Here is an 8,693-nt window from a genome sequence, read left to right as displayed (position 1 = left end):
GGAAGAAAAAACTGGTTTAAAAGGAAACTTCCAGCAGAACCATGCTCAGGTTGGGGCAGCCATCTGCCAGGACTGGTTGAGGTTTTGCGTAACTGTAATTTAATTAAATGCCAATTTAAGCAAATTTTTTAGATTAGGGGTAAAATAGAGCACCTGGTGTAAAGCAAATGCAACATACTAAAGCCAGACTTCACACAGTACACTGACGTGCTAACCTTCTTTCACGAAGTTTAGGTTCGTTACCATGTTGCCCAGATTCAAAATCAGAGATCTATGTGATTTCTTTGAGTAGTTGCTCATAAAAGGTGCTTTCTGAGTCTGAGATTACCCACCCTGTGCTTACTGAGTCTGTGAAATTGCTGAGTTCTGTTTTTAGAGCATGTCATTGTCTGCATACATTCTCGCATTGCTCTTGCAGAGCCTCTCATTTTCGTTTTTGGTTTATTCACTTCTTTTTGCAGGATGTTGTTGTGCTGTGTAATGTTCTTTTTTTTCTTTTCTTTTTTTTCAGCTTGGGGAGCAGAAGTTAAAATCCTGAGGCTGTCGATCTCTGCTCTAAGTTCACTATTCTGCTGATGCAAAGTCTGTTCCTTAACAAGCTTTGACCGCAGCCCCTCAAGCTGTGAAAGCACAGAAAAAGTCTCCTACCAGCCAAGATACCGATACAGAGTATTATAATTTGCCTTAACAGCCTTTAGATCGTATAATCCATCCATTTTCATGAACAGTATCAATTTCTTTAGACACATTGTTATTTTCTTCTTTCTTTCTTTCTTTCTTTCAGTTTATTATGGTTTATTATGGTTTATTATGTTTGCCTCCAATCTTCATCAAGAACAACCTGTTTGGAGACATCAGCATGCCTTTTATAAAGCCTTCTGCTGCATGCCTGCAGGACTTTTTCTTCATTTTCCAGTGCGCTTAAAGCTTTTCTAATTTCTATACGATTATTTCGCTCACGTATTTGAGCTTTCAATTTCTCATTTTCTGTTTTCAGTTTTCTCATACATGTTATGAAAGCTTTGTTTTGAGAGGTTAAAATTGCGATGTTTAGGGGTTTTTATGAGAGAGAAGACAAATATGCACCAATTATAAGTTTTCAAAATTTATTATCAAAACTGTTAGAATTTCAAATTATTTTTACATGGCGCCATTAACCTCCTCTCTCTGGCTCAGAGACAAAAGGAAGTGGAAACGTATTCCTTTGAACAGATTCTGTGATGTTTAAATGCTCAAAGCAAAATACAGGAACAATAAGATGAAGAATTCCACAACAGTCACTGGTACTAAGTAAGGAGATGCGTCCTAATGCAGAGTATCTGTGTTTAGAAGAATAAAACACAAGGTATCTAAAGTTTGAGGTTAGTTTAATTTAATTTCTTCATTTAAAACAGAAGACTTCATTATTGAATCCACCATTTAGACAATCAAGTCCATATAACTGAAGTGAATACAATGTTTATTTTGAACAAGTTAAAAAAGTATAACAACAAAAACTGAGAAAAAGAGACAAACAAAAAAGGAAAACAAAAGGAATACAAATCAATAATAATTAATTATAAATGTCTTACATGTTCAAAAAGGAGTAGGAAGAAGCATAAGGTTATTTAATCCCACCCTCTTTCCACTACTTAGCAACTATCAGCCTACACTTTTTCTTCCTGTTTATGTGCTGTTTATCATAAATTGTTCATTGCAATTTGTTACATGTATTATTTATTTATTTAATAACCTCAGTAACACATCAAAAGATATACAAAACTTGAAACTTTGTTATGTGTATGACTTATATGAGACTTCTAGCTTATTTTATCATCTATTATCACACTAAGAAACTCTTTCAATTTCCACACCATTGCTACAAATCTGCACTTGTGAGTTCCCTTGGGAATTTGTAAATAAGACGATCTCTCTCTCTCTCTCTCTCTCTCTCTCTCTCTCTCTCTCTCTCATATATATATATATATATATATATAAAATGCTAATAACTTAAAACAAGTAATCGGATGTTTTCAGTCTCCCCTTTCCTTTTAAGGAACCTTACTTTGTGACAAATATTCTGTCAAGAGGGCAGATGAACACACAGTAACAGTAATATTTGTCTCCCTCTACAGGACAAAAACATGTATAATTTTCTACATGTTAATAACATGGACAAGGACAAAGCAGAAGAAATCATTTACAATCTTTGTAATATTTGTATTATATTAGCATTTGCATTAAATAAGAAAATACAAAACAGAATTAAAGCTGCAAGCAGCGTTATGAGGGCCCTCGCACCCCGGCATGTCGAGCCACGCCCAACACCTACAACCAGCACGTCCGATCTGATTGATGGAATTCATGCATTTAACCACCAGCTAACAATTCATCTCATTCAATCATGATTATAGTCGTCCCACTAGGTGGCGCTCTAAACATTACTGACAAATGGCATAACAAACATTTCCGAGCTCGAGTCTCATCATGCCTGCGACCAGAGAGATTGGACATTGTGTTTTTGAGTGACAGCAGATTACTGCTTTTTGGCGAGTGATTGAAACTCCACGTGCCGCCATGACCACCCCGTTTCCCTGAACGTAAAAAGCTTCGCAATTTAACATCACAAAGGTCTTTAGATTCCACACAGACGATATCGCATTAATCTGATGAAATCCCTTGGAGGAGTTCGTCAAAGAACGGTGCCTGAAAAGAGGGGAAAATGTCGCTAAAATTACACATTAATTTTAAAATGGCTGACTTCCTGTTGGATTTGGGATATTGCTCCAAGAGACTTTTTTCTACATCTTGATATCTTACATTAAGCTTGCCAGGTTTCAGACTCATAGATAAAACACAGAGCAGGGGCTGATGTTTTGAAATATTGTAGGGGGCGCTGTGGAGCCATTTTGCGCTATAGGGCTTTGGAGTTGACGTCACGCCGCAATGCATTGTGGGAGTGCAGCTCCATTTTCGGGGTCTACGAATCAAAACAAACACACTGTGTTGGAACAACGACGACAAGAAACATGCTTAAAAGCAGCTCAAAAGAAAACGGACGGTATAGAGACCGATTGCGTCCAGAGGCGAAGCAGCGGTACTTGGAAAAAAAAAATAGAGTGCATCGCAAATCTGGACCCATATGAAATACGGCAGTGGAGTAAAGACCCAGACGACTTACCGCCACTGTCCTACCCCGATATCTTCACGTATCTTGTTTGTGGAGTAAGCGCTTACACAGCGAACCAGTTTCGTAATTACAAGTCACTGGAGGCGCACATCCAATTTACAAATAGCTGGGTGCAAGATTTGGCTATTTTCAAGCCGCCAAACTCTGAGTACGTCGTCAAAGTAAGTCAGCTGGAGTGCATCGAGTGAAATAGCCATTTTCCACCCCCCACCATAATTAATGTTACACATTTATCATTGAACTGCTAAAATATCGTTATCATATTATATGCCCATAATTGTAAAGTACATGTAAATTAACACATTGATAATCGGGTAAATTATTAACGCCAATTTGTGTCCTTCCTGTCTCATTTCATTTATTGTCTTTACATCAACCAATCAAGTCACTCCATTCTATGTTTGATCGCAATTTCTATAACTTCCGAGACCACCAACGATGATATTATTCAGCTATAAAGTGTGATGTGAACATATTTAGAACTTACCGGAATGAAAATGTCTTGAGCACACCAGCTGATATATCTGGAGACGTAACAGAACTTGATATCAGCTCGTCTCACGGCTTCTATCCAGGCTAGACGCCTTCGTTTGGTAATATCCGATACATGAACTCCTTCATGTTGCTTCCAGGTTGGGAAAGCATAAAAAGACAATCGAAACTTATTCCCGTGCCGGTCGTAAGATCGAACATTGCAGCCGACCACACAGCAAGTACGAACCATGGCTATGCTTTCGCTCCTTACTTAGACCCCCAAAATGGCGGATCGGGCCAAAATCCTTTCCACGCCCACCCCCGTGACATCACGCTCCAAAGCCCTATTCAAGGAAAGTGATCACATAACAACAAAGCCTTCATCACATTGAATCTGTGGGCCAAATTTCAAGACTTTTTAAACTTTCCAAGCCCCTCAAAAGCCACTTCATTTTTCATGGTGGTCTGTATCCCTGAAGACGTCTGTGTCTGTCATGCTTAATAAAATTAGATTTATTCATTATATTAAACCAAACAACAGAAAGTTTAATGCTCCTAAAAGTTTGGAACTGAAACTGATATGTAAAACCAACTAGTGTCTCCACCTAACAGCCACAGAATTAAAAAGGATTGTAGATTACTGGTAAATTATTTTTGACAGAATGAATTAAGGCTATAGTGGGAATATCAAACACTAGGTTTAAAAAAAAACAAACCTCCTATTTGGCATAACTTGTTCTGGCTTATCTCACATGGTGATGAAATCCTTTAAAAGTTGGACTCAAAAGTTGTTGTTTTTTTTCCACAGAATAATCAGAGAACAGATCAAACTAATGGTTGTTTCTGTTCCTCTCCATCAGAAACATTAAACTGGTGCAGTTGGTTGCTTTTCATATGGAATGACCCATCTATTGCCTGGATATTCTACTGTAAAATGTGACAGATTTGAACTCTGATGAACCCAACTGCTATCTGTCATTCAGTTTATTAATAAAACCCACGTAGCCGGTTTTTGGACTGAAAGTTTATTGAACACTAAAATTACCATGCTTTACAATGCAGGAAGAGAAATATCAAAGTAAAATATGCCGTACAGATTTTTACAGTCATTCACCAAGAGAAATTGAATGGCCTCACCGCTCAGAGCCTCACTCCTTTAAGGTATTATGTGTGTTCTGTCTTAAATCTTATATCACTGAGTAATATTATACTGTACGTCTCTGACTAAAGTTAAATGCCATTAAAAACCATCTCTCAAGATTTTCAGTACAAGAATAAAAAGAAAAAGGTCTATTTGTTCCAGGTGTTATCCAAGTATTTAAACCCACCATTCATTCTCTAAATAAATAATTCTGTTAGCTCAGGTTGGAATTAAGAGATACAGATTAGAGCCGCTAGATGAATGCTTAATGGCTAGTGGGTAGTTTGCTTGGTACATTGGATCCACAACTGTCCAAATGTACGTGTTTGGTTAAAAACGGTATCAGTCCAGTATTTCTATGCCGTTTCCAACAACATAGAAATAATTCCCTGCAAATTAGATTGGGGGAAAAAAATATCTTATGAGTTATAAAACATGTTTGTTCAACTGAGAAATCCCTGAAAGTTAGCAAAATTTAAAATAATAAAATAGTAATAATTTAGCCTAGAGAAATTTTAATTTGTGTCTGCACCTACAGACTTAAGACAGGAAGGTTCATACTCGTGTTTTATCATCTGGTTTACTTCATTAAAGAAGCAAAAATGCGAGGGAAGGCGATAACTGGATAAGATGTCATCCTCTTTCTCCTCAGCTAAATCTACTGAACTGAAGTCAGAGCTCTAACACATGAAATGTGTAAAACATGTTCATTTTTTCCTGATTTCATCACAATTACTTATTGTTAGTAGATTAAACATGCGACCCTACTACCTACAGACAGCTGACACTGAGCTGGCTAAAACACAGCAGCAATAAGCTAATGCTATATTACCTAATGTTAGACTCAAGTGTCCTAAAAATCACATTTTCCCTCCAATAAACAATTTGATTACACTCTCACATTGTATGAGAGTTTATTCGCTAAGAGTCTGAATTTAACAAAGTTAGCTCCACTTCAAAGTGTCACTAACAAGGGCAGCACTTATTGACAGAGAAGTTCAGGATATCTTGAACAACACTGCAGTATCATTTTCAGACAGAAATGAGCTTCAATGACTCATCGACTCATATTGGACTCAACCACAAAGTTTTGCGTTTTCCTCCATAGATGTCGATACATATTGCTACTGCTGAGCTAAACAGCGGACTGACAGCACACACTCACTACAGATAAATGGAAGCCACCTTAGTTGGGATTGTGTATTTGGACTGGGAGGGGTACGAAAACAGAAATGGGTTGAATGCAGTCTGCTATGTACTGACATCTAGTGTTGAGATTTTGCACACTGTTACTTTAATCTTGATTAATATTCACAATAAAAATATTAATCAAACATTTTGAAGTCTGTATGTGTTTCATAGTGTCTAACTGTTCTGGTACATTTAAACCTAACAATTACTACATGATGGAAACACGTCATGTTATCTCTTTTAATAAAGTTTGTCTATGTATACACAGGTCATGCTGATATTGAACAAAAAACACAAAGATCAGATGTTAATCAGATTTATTTGCTCTCTTTCCTTCTTAAACATGTTTTTAATGTTAGTTATGATTCAGAATTGGTGACTGACCCTTTCTCACTGTCCCTCTTCCCTTCTGTTTTTCTTTTTCTTCATCTTTCTTTCTCCCTTTCCTATCCCTCAGTCATGTCTGTCCCGTCTGTAACAACTGAAAATAAAATAAAATAAACAATAACAACAAAGGTTGATCAAATGGACCAATACGGCAAGGCTGTGATGATCCATTTAGCAAAGTAAATCCATTGGGTATCCTTCTTGGTCTTCAGACAATTCTGACAGCTAAAGAACTAAATGGGACAGGCAAACAAGTATGACACATACGGACATCAGGAAATAAAGACACAATAGATATAACCTCGGTAAATGAAATTGGTGTACACCAGGCCAAAGCAATGGTTTTGACTGGAACAGTGTTAACCCCCTGGGTTTAATGTCATTAGTCAAATAAAATTTAAAATAAGTAATTGTCGTGATCCTGGGTCGTTGACCCAGCGTTTTGTGTTTCTTTTTGGGTTCATCTTGTGTTTGGTGTTTATTCTGATTCTGTATTAATTATTTGGGTTGGTTGTCGTGTTTATTATCCCTACCTGTGTCTCCCCTCTGTGCTCCGTTCAGGTCCCTGTGTTTTTGTTGCAAAACAGTCTGGGTGTTTCCGGTTTTACTTTGTAGGTCTGCCTCTCATCATGTCCATTAGTGTCAGCTGTGTCCACCCCTGCATGTCATCTCCTCATTACCTAGTGTGTATTTATAGTGTGTGTTGGCTTCTGTTCATCGTCGGATCGTCTGTGTTTCTCGGTGTAACGATGTCTCTCTGCATTCTCCGCTCCCCGTTTCATGCTTAGGTTTGTTATTTAGTTTTCCCAGTCTAGGTTTTTTCAGTCATTCGTCTTGTCTCACTACCTGTTCAGTCGCTCCACTTCTGCAAATAAAACTTCATTCTCATCACCAGTCAACTGCCTGCATTTTGGGTCCTTTTCCTCCTACACCACACGGCTCACGCCGGCAGCCGTGACAGTAATTTATTAAATGTTTGAACAGAAATATTTAAATCTTCATTTAGTTCACTAATTCCAATTTTAAATAACTGACACATTTAATTATTTAATGGTGTATTTAATTTATTTATGTATTTAATTTTGTCACTCCTTGCCCCCTAATATTAATATTAGTTGTAAATAAGAAAACACACGAAGACAAAAAAGTACCCCAAATTGGATTAAAGTCATATTTCACCAATATCTTTTCCTTGGGACCCAGTTTTTAAACACCTGAAACCTTTGACTCAGATATAATGTGTTGTGAGACACGTGTGGCTCCTGAGCCACTGTCTGTGAATCACAGCATTCGGTAATGTCCATGACCCACACATTGGATTCCAACTCACTGTTCATCTAAGACCTGAAGTCAGGATAGCTAATAATTTTTTGACAGCTCCATTACATGTGTGTGTCACAGGTCGTCTCTAGAAACCCGACATAACCACAGTTAATGCCTTTTATACATTCATCATTTGCTAGAGGGCATTGAAAACTGAATAACCTGGCGCAAATTTGTCCACGTTTGCTACCTCACGGTCCGATTTTGAGTGCGCATGCATTGGCACCATCTCCTTCCAGGTAACAAATTAACAAAATCCAGGAAATTAAACCATTCACATGGGTTGCTGATTGGCAGAGCTAACTCGAAAAAAAAATTACTCTAAATTTTGCGTTATGGATAGCTTTTTTTCTCTAAAGAGTGATACATGTGCCAGAAATGGCTGCCCCTGCTTCCTCCTCTGGATGCTTCTGAATTGAAGATTCACTTGTCCTCCTCCAAAAGGTCCAGGTGGTGGTACCAAATGAGAAGGAGGGGAAGAGGGACTGTAGGAGAGTTAATATCAATAAAAGCTGAACAGGAGCTAAGAGCATGAACTATGAGAGGCTGAAAACAGAGCAAGAACTATGAACTAGGGGACTCAGAGCTAAGAGGGAAGTGGCAAATAACGTGAACTGTGACACTATGAACTATGTGGAATGTTGTTTGTCTGTGTTTTATTGTGTTATGGTGTGATGATATCTGTGCATTCCTGGATTATCCCTTTGTGTTACACATTTCACTGTTTTTTCCTTTGCTACCTAACCTGGCCTGTCTCTCCAATGTGATGTTTGTGTATTTTATGTATGGTCAGCAAGGTCTGTCGTCTCAGTTGTGGGCAATTCACCTCATCTCATCTCATCTCATCATTATCTGTCCTCCAGGGAGTCAATTATGGTTAATTAGGTTAATTATGATCAGTGTTGGGACTAACGCTTTATTGATGTAAAGCCAGAAAAGCAGAAAAAAAGGTTCCAGCGGAATTCCGAACATTCGGGAACCTTGGCGCATTCCGGAATTCCGAACATT

The sequence above is a fragment of the Rhamphochromis longiceps genome, linkage group LG16 (genome assembly GCF_057381845.1).
Source record: "Rhamphochromis longiceps isolate RC_006_pf linkage group LG16, R_longiceps_female_GT1.1, whole genome shotgun sequence".
NCBI lineage: Eukaryota > Metazoa > Chordata > Actinopteri > Cichliformes > Cichlidae > Rhamphochromis > Rhamphochromis longiceps.
The sequence above is the reverse complement of the archived record's forward strand: the minus strand, read 5'-3'. Positions refer to the sequence as shown.